The sequence below is a fragment of the Dipodomys ordii genome, unplaced genomic scaffold (genome assembly GCF_000151885.1).
Source record: "Dipodomys ordii isolate 6190 unplaced genomic scaffold, Dord_2.0 Scaffold3, whole genome shotgun sequence".
In the NCBI taxonomy this organism is placed as follows: domain Eukaryota; kingdom Metazoa; phylum Chordata; class Mammalia; order Rodentia; family Heteromyidae; genus Dipodomys; species Dipodomys ordii.
The window spans coordinates 612,881-622,015 of NW_012267219.1; the positions used below are offsets into that span (position 1 = coordinate 612,881).

A 9,135-nucleotide genomic window follows, 5' to 3' on the forward strand; every position below is an offset into this window, starting at 1 on the left:
GCACAAATCAGTTTTCTTAGGTCAGTAGCAATAAGCTTCACACAATAAGTGATTTGGTTTGTTTCCTTGATTATGATCTTGATATGATACACAGGATTATAGAAAGAGCACTATGTATTTTAAAGTACAAAATGGAAGTACATTTTCTCATAGGCAATGGTGTCCAGCACTCAGCTATTTCTTACCATAAGGATTACACGGAATTTCTTGCAGTTTGACCAAATAGATTCTAACATATTGTTACCACAAAACAAAATTAAATGTTTATTTGCTTTAATTATCAATTATCTACAGAAGACAACCTGAAAAAAATTAAACATTGAAAATTTTATTTTATAAGATTCTACCAGGTAAATGTAAAGGTGAAAATAAATTACTATGCCATAAAAATTCTAATATAAAGTAAATATGTGCACGGTATAAATAGATAACACCAAAAGAAAGAGAATAGAAAGTTGATCCTCTTATTTTGTTTTATTCTTTGGCACTTAAGGGGTGTGAAATCAGGTCCTTTCCCTTGCTGGTTAGATATTCTACTGTATAAGTCACCAACTCACTCTTCTGGGGGTTTGTTGGTGTGGTTGGTTGGTTGGTTTTGGTAAGGCTATTTTTCAGATGAGGTTTCCATATTTTGAGCTAGCAGATCAAACTGTTGTGTTTTTGCCTCCCATGTAACTGATGTGACAAGAGCTCTACACTATAGGCAGCATTTTTGTTGTTAAGTTCTATACGTATTTAATCATACAATATGCACAAATCCATGGTACAAAAAATTGTTAAAAAATAAAATGTACTGGAATTTACACAGTTACAGACTTGACATGGCACCACTCTCAGTAGAGAGAAATATAAACAAACATGAAGTACTTGGAAGGAAATGAAGTAAATGGAAGCATCTACTGCATCAATACAATAATTCTGTTGCCATCTCCTGCTACTATTTCAGTAAACTCGTGTTGACGAGTAGTTTGTCTCTTCATTAATTTGCATGCTGCCATAGAGTGAATTCTCTCTGTTCTCAACTTTATTCATCTAATGTGGTATTTATGATCTTAAATGCAATGTTATTTTTAAGTATTACAAAACAATGAAGTTTTTAATGAAAATCAAAGTTGCAAAAACAATACATCTACTCATGGTTGGATGTTATCTTTTTAAAGGCTCATGAAATATTACATATATTCATGTTCACATTGTAATGTTTCAAAAAATACTTTTCTCTTCAGAATAAGGACAGCTAAAGATTAGTTTGTAATATAATCCCAAGAAATGGTGGACAACATACTAATCATTACTATTTTAAGTAACAAGATCTAATTTCACGAATGAAAGTCCTAACTCTCAATACTAATGGACTTAATGTTCCAATTAAGCGCCATGGACTGTCTAGTTGGATCTAAAAGCAAGATCCTTCTATCTGCTGCCTATGAGAGACACACTTTGCCAACAAAAACAAACATATTCTGAAAGTAAAAGGCTGGAATAAAATCTTCCAAGCAAATGCTCCCAAAATCAGGCAGGAATTTATAAGATTATTTCTTTGTTGCTTTGTATGTCCCTCCCCCACAATATAACCCCTGCTTTCACTGTATTTGATGTGGGTATAATTTGTGGAGGGGAAGGGGAAAAACAAGTCGTTTAACTAGGGATACAGGTGGACCCGTTGCAACAATGAGAAGTACAAGTTGTTATGTCGAAAATGAACTTTACAACTTTGGTGGGGGGGAGGGAGGATTAGGTAGGGGGGGAAGGGGTGGGAAGGGGAAACAAAGGAGGAGGCTACAATGCTTGTTAAGAAATGTACTCATTATCTTGCCCATCTAATTGTAACCCCTCTGTACAGTATTTTCACAATAAAATATAAATAAAAATTTAAAAAAAAACAGGCAGGAGTTGCAATCTTAATATCAGATAAAATAGACTTCAAACTAAAATTAGCCAGAAGAGATAAAGAAGATCATTACATACTACTTAAGGGATCTCTCCTTCAGGACTATTTACAATTCCAAATATCTACTCACCAAACATCAGAGCATCCAAATTTATCCAAGAAACACTACTTTCCCTCAAATCTTACATAGATCCAAAGACATTAATTGTTGGGGACTTTAGCACACCACAACCCTGCAAAAACCTCACAGCTAAACAACTTCAAAGATGAACTAGACTTAACAGACATCTGCCAAATATTTCACCCAATAGCATCAGAATACACGTTATTCTCAGCAGCACATGGGACATTCTCCAAAATAGATCACATTCTAGGTCACAAAGCAAATTTGTACAATTTCAGAAATTTTATTCCACAAGGGAATAAAATTAGAACTCAACACCAAAAGCCACTAAAGAAAGTCCTGTAACAGATGGAGAGTGAACAACACACTGTTGAACCACCAGTAGGGCATGGAAGAGATTAGAAAATAAATTCAAATGTTCATAATATGTAACAAAAATGAACACACAAAGTACCAGTTCCTCTGGGACACAGCAAAGGCAGTATTCAGAGGCAAGTTTATAGCTCTGAGTTCCTACATCAACAAATTTGAAAGATCTGAAACAACAATTAAATGAGACACCTGAAACTCCTTGAAAAAGAGCAACAAGCTAAACCCCAATCCAGTAGATGCAAAGAAATAATTAAAATTAAATCAGAAATAAATGAATTAGGATCCATAAAACCATAGAAAGAATAAACAAACAAAGAGTTGGTTCTTTGAAAAAAATTAACAAAATTGACAGACCCTTAGCAAATCTTACTAGAAAATGAAGAGAACACACCCACATAAACTCAGAGATGAGAATGGAAAAATCACTACAAAACAACCAAGATTCAGAACATTACTAGGGAATATTTTTCAAATTATTATGCTAATAAGTTTCAGAATCTGGAAGAAATGGACAACTTTCTAGCAAATATCAACATGCTGAAGCTAAACCAAGATGATATAAACCAAATTAATAGGCCCATATCAAGCACCGCAAAAGAAACAGCAAGAAGAGACTTGCCACCCAAGAAAAGCCCAGGACTGGATGGATTTACAGCAGAATTCTACAAGGCCTTCAAAGCAGAACTTACATAAATACTCATCCAAATCTACAATGAAATTGAAAATGAAAATTCACTACCAAACTCTTTCCATGATGCCATCATAATCCTCATCCCCAGACCAGGCAGAGACTCATCAAAGAAAGAGAACTATAAACCCATTACTTCGATGAACATTAAAGCAGAATTTAGAGAGTGGAAAAACTTCCCATGCTCCTGGATTGGGAGGACTAACATTATGAAAATGGCAATACTGCCAAAGGCTATCTAGAAATTCCATGCGATACCCGTCAATATTCCAACCACATTCTTCAATGAAGTAGAAGAAGCAACACAAAAATTCATATGGAACAATAAAAGACACTGAATGGCAAAAATAATCCTTAGCATAAAGAACACTGCTGGAGGAGTATCAATACCATATTTCAAACGCTACTACAAAGCCATAGTAGTTAAAACAGTTTGGTACTAGTACAAGACCAGACCTGAGGACCAACGGATTAAATCTGAAAACCCAGAAATGAACCCATAGATAAATAGCTATATAATCATCAATAAAAGAGCTCAAAAAACTGGAAGGAAAGAAAAGCAGCCTCTTCAGTAAATGGTGCTGGCAAAATTGGTTAAAGACCCTTAGAAAACTAAAACTAGATCCTTATACATTACCTTGCACCAGAATCAACTCCAGATGGATCAGAACTCAAAGTCAAAGTAGACACCCTGAAAACATTACAGGAAGGAATAGGAGAAATGCTAGGGCTCCTTGGCACAGGCTGGAATTATCTTTATAAAGACCTAGAAACACAATAAATCTAAGAAAGGCTGGGCAAATGGGATTTCATGAAACTGCAGAGCTTCTTCATGGAAAAGGACACAGCCAGCAAGATCAACAGAAAGCCTACACATTGGTAGAAGATCTTCACTAGCTATACAATGGACAAGGGTCTCATATCTAAAATATACTTAGAACTCAAAAAACTAAATCCCCCAACAACAAATCCTCAAAGAAACAACTGCCTGATAAATAATTGGGCTAAAGACTTGAAGAGAAACTTCTCTGAAGAGGAAATAAGAATGGCCAAGAGACACATGAAGAAATGCTCAACTATTCTGGCCATAAAAAAAATGCAAATCAAAACAACATTGAGAGTCAACCTCTCCCCAGTTAGAAATCTAATAACAACAGATGCTGGAGGGGATGTGGCCAAAAGGGAACCCTACTGCATTGTTGGTGGGAGTGTAAATTTGTTCAACCACTTTGGAAAGCAGTATGGAGGTTCCTCAGAAGACTACACACAGAGCTTCCCTATGACCCAGCAATCCTATTTTTGGGCATTTATCCAAATGATCACAAGGAAAGCTATACTAAAGCTATCAGCACAACTATGTTTATTGCAGCATTATTTACCATAGCTAAGATATAGAACCAACCCAGGTGCCTCTCAGTAGATGAATGGATCAAGAAAATGTGGCATATATACACAATGGAATTCTATGTCTCTATCAGAAAGAATGACATTGCCCCATTTGTTAGGAAATGGAAAGACTTGGAAAAAATTATATTATGTGAAGTAAGCAAAGCCCAAAGAAACATAGGTTCCATCGTTTCCCTTATTTGCAATAACTAGTATAAGTCTAGGACAAGCAGAAGAGGTCAAAAGCTATGTACATATGACCATATAAGCTTATGTTAAGCAAAATAGACCCCAAGATAGGGGCACAAGTGGTTTTTTCTTTCTTGCTATTTTTAATGTATTTTAAATGTACTATGTGATTTTTTTGATTCTCTTGTATGTGCTTCCCCCATGGTATAAACCCTGTTTTCACTGTATTTGATTCTGGTTCCCTGCATCTTGTATATACATTTTTCTAATTTGGGGAGGAGAAGGGAAATAACAAAATGCTGAAAGAAGGATACAGGTTGACCCATTGTAACAATGAGTAAATAAGGCACTGTGGTGAAATGAACTTTACAACTCGGGTGGGGGGGGGAGTTGGGAAGGTGGGGAGGGAAGGAATGGTAGGGGAAAAACAAAGGAGAGGATAACAATGATTGATAGGAAATATACTCATTACCCTATTCATGTAACTGTAACCCCTCTGTACAGTATTTTCACAATAAAAAAACATAAAATGGACAAGTACATTATAATGTACATATTTCTTTTTTATGCTTTTTTGTTTCTTTTTTACTTTGTTTACTGTAAAAATACTATACAGAGGGGTTACAATTACATGGGCAAAGTAATGAGTACATTTCTTATCAAGCATTGTTGCCTCCTCCTTTGTTTCCCCTTATGATCCCTTCCCATTTCTACCCCCCACCCCCTCCCTTTCCTTTGTATGTTCTTCCCCATGGTATAACCCCTGTTTTCACTGTATTTGATTCTGGTGCCCTGCATCTTGTTTATACATTTTTCTAAATTGGGGAGGAGAAGGGAAACAACAAAATGCTTAAATAAGGATACAGGTTGACCCTTTGTAACAATGAGATGTAGGAGACACTATGTTGAAAATGAACTTCCCAACTTCAGCATGGGTAGTCAGAGGAGTTCAGGAGGTGGGGAAGGAAGGGTTGGTAGAGGAAAGACAAAGGAGGGGGTAACAATGTTCAAGAAGAAATGTACTCATTACCTTACTTGTGTAACTGTAACCACTCTGTATAGTATCTTTACAATAAAAAATACATATTAAAAAAACCTGACAAGTACATTGCAAGCTCCAGCAACATGTTGTTTCTGTCCAAATTCGGTTTGTTTTGAAAAGAACAAAATCTTTCAAGCACATGCTTGAAAGCATCTTTCACCTGCTGGTTCCTCAGAGTATGGATGAAAGGGTTCAGTATCAGGGCCATAGAAGTATAGAGAACTGCCACACCCTTATTGAACATCACCCTTTCCTTTTCTGAGGGCTTCCTATACATAATGACACAACTCCCATAAGTAATGGAGACAACAGCCATGTATGAGGAACAGGTGGAAAAGGATTTTGCTTGTTGTTGGACAGAAGAGAATTTTGTAACAGTTTGGATGATGAATATGTAAGAGGGAACCACTAAAAGCAGTGTAATGACAAGCGTCAACAAAGCTAAAACAAAAGCCAACATTTCTATGAAAAGTGTATCTGTGCAAGAGATCTGCAGGAAAGAGGGGGTGTCACAGAGGAAGTGGTTGAACGTTCACAATGCACAGAAACCCATATGCAGTCCTAAGAACAAAGGAGGAAGGATAATTAAGAATCCAGTTAGCCAGGAGCTGAAAACCAGCTGGTGGCACACCTTGCTGTTCATGCAGGGGTTTGCAGATGGCCACGTAGCACTCCTAGGACATGGCAGCCAGGAGGTAAAACTCAGTGAGGCCTAATAGGAACAAAAAGAAGAGTTGAGTTGCACAACCATTGTAGGACCCCAGTGAGAATGCTGGTCAAGAAGCATGGGATGCCAACTGTGGTGAATGCAATTTCTAAGAAGGAGAAATTTCGAAGGAAGAAGTACATGGGAGTCTTGAGATGGCGGTCCAGCAGTGTGAGCAGGATGATGACAAAGTTCCCCATCATCACCAAGATGTAACTGACCAAGAGAAACAGGAAAACCACAATTTGTAGCTGAGGGTCATCTGTCAGTCCCAGCAAAATGAACACGGTCTCCTCTGATTTGTCCCTTATTTCTCTATTGTTTTAACAAAACTACAGAAAATAAAAAATAGTATCACATTTAACAAAAGACATTTCTTCCCTTTCAGTCATGCAAACTGTCATATGCAGAAAAGTACCGATGTACAAATATTTGCACAAATCAGAGTTTAGCATCTCAAACATATGTTCTGTTTCATTAGTATCTTTACATAAATGCAGAGGTTTTTCACATATTCAGAATAGAACCGGTCTTCCCAATGTATAGGAGGCATATTGGTCATTTGAAATGTAGGCTTTCTATTTTGTTAGTGGTAAGCTCTGACTCATATTTCAATTCTTTAAAATCAAATAGCCTTTTTTTAAAATTCCTGAATTTAGTTAATATCTTAAGTATATTGTCACTGGTGACATAAATTTTTTAATATATTTTTATTGTAAAGATATTGTACAGAGGGGTTACAGTTATATGAGTAAGGTAATGAGTACATTTCCTATCGAGCACTGTTACCCCTCCTCCTTTTTTCCCCCTCCATCCCTTCCCTCCCCAGCTCCTCAGTCTCCCTCCCCCCACCCACCCCTGAGTTCCTTTTCAACATACTGTCTTGTACATCTTATTGTTACAATGGGTCAACCTGTATTCTGCCTTCTTTCAGCATTTTGCTATTTTTCTTCCCCTCGCCAAATTAGAAAAATGTATAACAAGATGCAGGGCACTGGAATCAAATACAGTGAAAACAGGAGTTATACCATGGGAGAAGAACATACAAAAGAAACAAAAAAATCACATAATACATTTTGAGTTAATTTAAAACAACAGCAACAAAGATAAAACCTCTTGTGTCCCTATGGTGCCATAAATGTTACAGAAAATGATTTTTCTCAGCAAACATAAAAAGTGGAAAACTAGAGATACTTTGTCAACATTGAAAACTTCACAGAAAGCAAACTTTTAAAGAAAATGTACATGAAGTGGTTTAAGTGGGTGCCCATATGGATGAATTCATGATAAAATTAAAGAGAAATGAGAAAATAATCCAACATTTTGAGGGTGACTTTGTCAAACTTCCTTCTAAAGCATTCCAAATTTTCCCTAAAACAAAACTTCCCTAAGAAATATAACTTATACATAGTTTTACTCTATTTCTGCTTGAAGACTACACATTTCTATTTTTTCCATTCTTCAGTTTTTATCAATGTTTACGACAATGTAAATCTTTCCATGTCTGTGCTCTGATTTCAGCCCACTATCACCTCATTTATTCTAAATTGAATACTAATTGGGGATATTGTTTAACAATTAATATACTGAGAACACCCATCTCCATGATGTCTCTTGTTTATTAACTCAACCAGTCCCCCTGGGTCTACTCTAAATGGAACAGATAAATTATGGCTAGCAGGAATATCACTGTGTCTGCACAGAAGAGCTTATTATCCATCAGCTGGAAAAGAAATTACAGTAGGGTTCACTTCATGTAACCTGTCATTCCAAGTGTCAAGATAATACTTTGTGCAGTGACATAGGTAGGGTAACTTGGAACCTTAGAACTTCATCTTTATCTGGATTCATGTACACAAATGAGTTGATATCTGTCCTTCTTGTAAACAGCGCAAAGCCTTTCTTTTAATTGTCTTTTGCTATCAATATTTGGATATTTGCTTACAATTATAAGATGACAGAGAGGAATGGATTGTTAAACTCTGAAAAAATATCCCAAAGATCTTACATTTATATCAATTAATAAGCCATGGGCAATGACATGGACTGTCATATTTACAAAAAAAGTAAGAATTATTTAAGGAAGATAAGTTTTCCTGTATTTGTGTTTTTACTTAAGTGATTTCAATTACATATGTTATGTACAAGTAAAAGGAAGCAGCACAATTTTGATGAATAATACAAACAGGAAAAAATTCAAATACCAAAAGCCAATGTCTTCATACATTTTTCTCCATTATGCAATAAATGTTTTGTGATTTATAGGACAACGGGATTTTTTTATGTTCTTGTCTAGATACTATAATCAATAGAAGGAAACCAAGGAATCTTTTTTGTCATCCAAGAAAATTTATTGCATGTATTTAGTTTTGTTTAATGTGAGTTTTACATACAAGTTAATACCCATCATATGAAAGAAAAAGGACAAAAGTTTGCATGCTGAGAGAGGATTGTGAGATGATAGTGGAATGTGAGAATTTATCCCTCCCTGAAATTTTGTACAAAAAAATGTTTGTGTAAAAACATTCACCTACAAAACCAGCTTGTTAATCCTTAGAATATGTTATTCCTTCTAATAGAAAGGAAAAGTTAGACTTAAATAGTTTGGACATTAAATATATATTGAAACTATTATATAGGTTAGGATATCCAAAGATTTTAACCAACTTTAAAAGCAACAACTAAAACATTTTTTGTATAATGTGAAGAGTGGTTAGTATTTTTTAATAAAATACTG

General features: G+C 35.5%; 1 pseudogene; it reads right to left on the reverse strand.

The window, feature by feature from the left end:
• Positions 1 to 5,736: 5,736 nt before the first annotated feature.
• LOC105987079 lies at positions 5,737 to 8,249 on the reverse strand (annotated as a pseudogene).
• Positions 8,250 to 9,135: the final 886 nt, after the last annotated feature.